Source organism: Belonocnema kinseyi, chromosome 7 (assembly GCF_010883055.1).
Source record: "Belonocnema kinseyi isolate 2016_QV_RU_SX_M_011 chromosome 7, B_treatae_v1, whole genome shotgun sequence".
In the NCBI taxonomy this organism is placed as follows: domain Eukaryota; kingdom Metazoa; phylum Arthropoda; class Insecta; order Hymenoptera; family Cynipidae; genus Belonocnema; species Belonocnema kinseyi.
In genome coordinates this window covers 100442361-100444214 of record NC_046663.1, presented here as the reverse complement: position 1 = coordinate 100444214, position 1854 = coordinate 100442361, and the positions used below count along the sequence as shown (strand labels likewise).

The 1854-nt window shown below is 27.8% G+C and overlaps 2 protein-coding genes across 2 annotated transcripts in view; both read left to right on the top strand.

Annotated features, from left to right (window-relative positions):
- Positions 1–1854, top strand: part of LOC117176313 (juvenile hormone epoxide hydrolase 1-like) — a 30808-nt gene that overhangs the window by 22500 nt on the left and 6454 nt on the right. The window lies entirely within an intron of this gene.
- Positions 1–1854, top strand: part of LOC117176314 — a 5376-nt gene that overhangs the window by 359 nt on the left and 3163 nt on the right. The window lies entirely within an intron of this gene.

The window sequence follows — 1854 nt, the reverse complement described above, 5'->3', positions numbered from 1 at the left end:
AATACGCCAATTAGCACAAATGGTAAGTTCCGACAGTGCCTACAAGTGTGCCTACTGGCCACTAAATGGCAATACCGGTTTCATATGTATACACCTGGTATAAATGCCTAAATGTATAACCTTCCAGAGCGCTTTTTTCGAAACCATGAGTGTACTCATGGCGAACATAGTTCGTGGGCTCTCTGCCTGGCTATGGAAAAGCGGGTAACCTGTAAACCTAGGATCGCGCCGAGAATACATTCATTTATTCATTTATTTATTTATTTGTTTATTCATTCATTTCACTATTTTAATTTCATGGTGGCAAGTTTTAATTGAAAACTTTGCAAACATAGACAATCATCATTTTCCTATCTTTTTTCTTGAATCTTTATTTGTTTTAAATACAACTGCTTGCGTCACAATAAATGTGTTGTTTTTGTCAGAATTTATTAACTATTTTGCTTCCAGATTCATATGATTTGGTTCAATATCATTGCTTTTCATTCGAAAAATATTATTAACAGAAAGCGGAGGAGCCTTCTTTTTTGAGTTGGGGACCTAGCCATAGAATTATAAAATCAAATGGCACAATGTGTACTGTTTATACTATGTTAAAATTTAATAAAAATTATAAATATATTTTCAATCGATTTACAATATGGAGTGTTTTCGAAATAAATACATACAAATAAATTTTATTTTCAACCCCCCCCCCCCCATGGCCCGTAAAAATAATGGATATAAGTGTATTCTCTCTTCTCCGATTACACGACAAAAATCCTGAAAAAGATCATGCGCCCAGAATTAGAAATTGTTAAATGGGAGTAGTATGGAATTTTCCATGATTTAAAAAAAATTTCCAATGGTTTAAGAAAATGCAAATTATTTAAACAATTGTTTAATTCCAAAAAATGTAGAAAAGAATCATATTTTATGATTAAAATGTAATTGTTTGTCATTGTTTGCAGCAGAAAATTATTCTAAAAACATTATGTATTTATTTAAACAATTATTTATTGTTTATTTAAAAAAAAATTTTTAAGTGAGGCAGAGTTGTCCACTTCTTCTACATTGTTATTCTAAGCAACTTTTTGTAGATGTTGTTTTCTGTTTTTTGTTGACACTGTTTTCTTGATGTAAACCATCCGTACTTAATTTGACATAAATTTAAAAAAATCAATAATTAATTGCAAAAACAATAACATTAGGATTTTAGCAGAATATACTAGTCCTCGATATCATTGAATATTATTTTTAACTCAGAAAATACGATTTAAAAAGTATTTTTTAAAAAGTAATTATTTTAACAAGTTATATTTGCTTAAACAATTAAAAGGTGGGTCATCTATTCTTTGTATACACTATACAGTCATGTAATACAATATTTAGTTATTTTAAAGAAACTGATTGCGCAAATTAGGATTGTGTAAACGAATAGAAATTTATTAAACATTTAAAGAAATGTATCAAAATTATGTAATTATTCAACAAAACGTAGCATAGGATACCAATTTAGAAAAACTGGACATCTCTAGCTAAATGTTCAGAAATCTAAAAAAAACAATAAATAATTGCTTAAATGATGATATAATGTTTTTAGAAAAATGTGCTACTCTAAAGAATGACAAACCATTACATTTCAATCAGAAAATACGATTGTTTGTTCCATTTTTTGGGATTAAATTATTGTTTAAATAATTTACATTTCTGTAAACAATTGAAAATTGTTTAAAAAGTAATGGGAAATATTCAAATTGTCCACTAGTAATTATTTGTATGAAGAAGACAACGGATATTTGCTAAAAATTAACAATAATGAACATAAAAATGTAGTTTTTTTATTTTTGGCTCATATTTGGGGCGCTGTGTGGG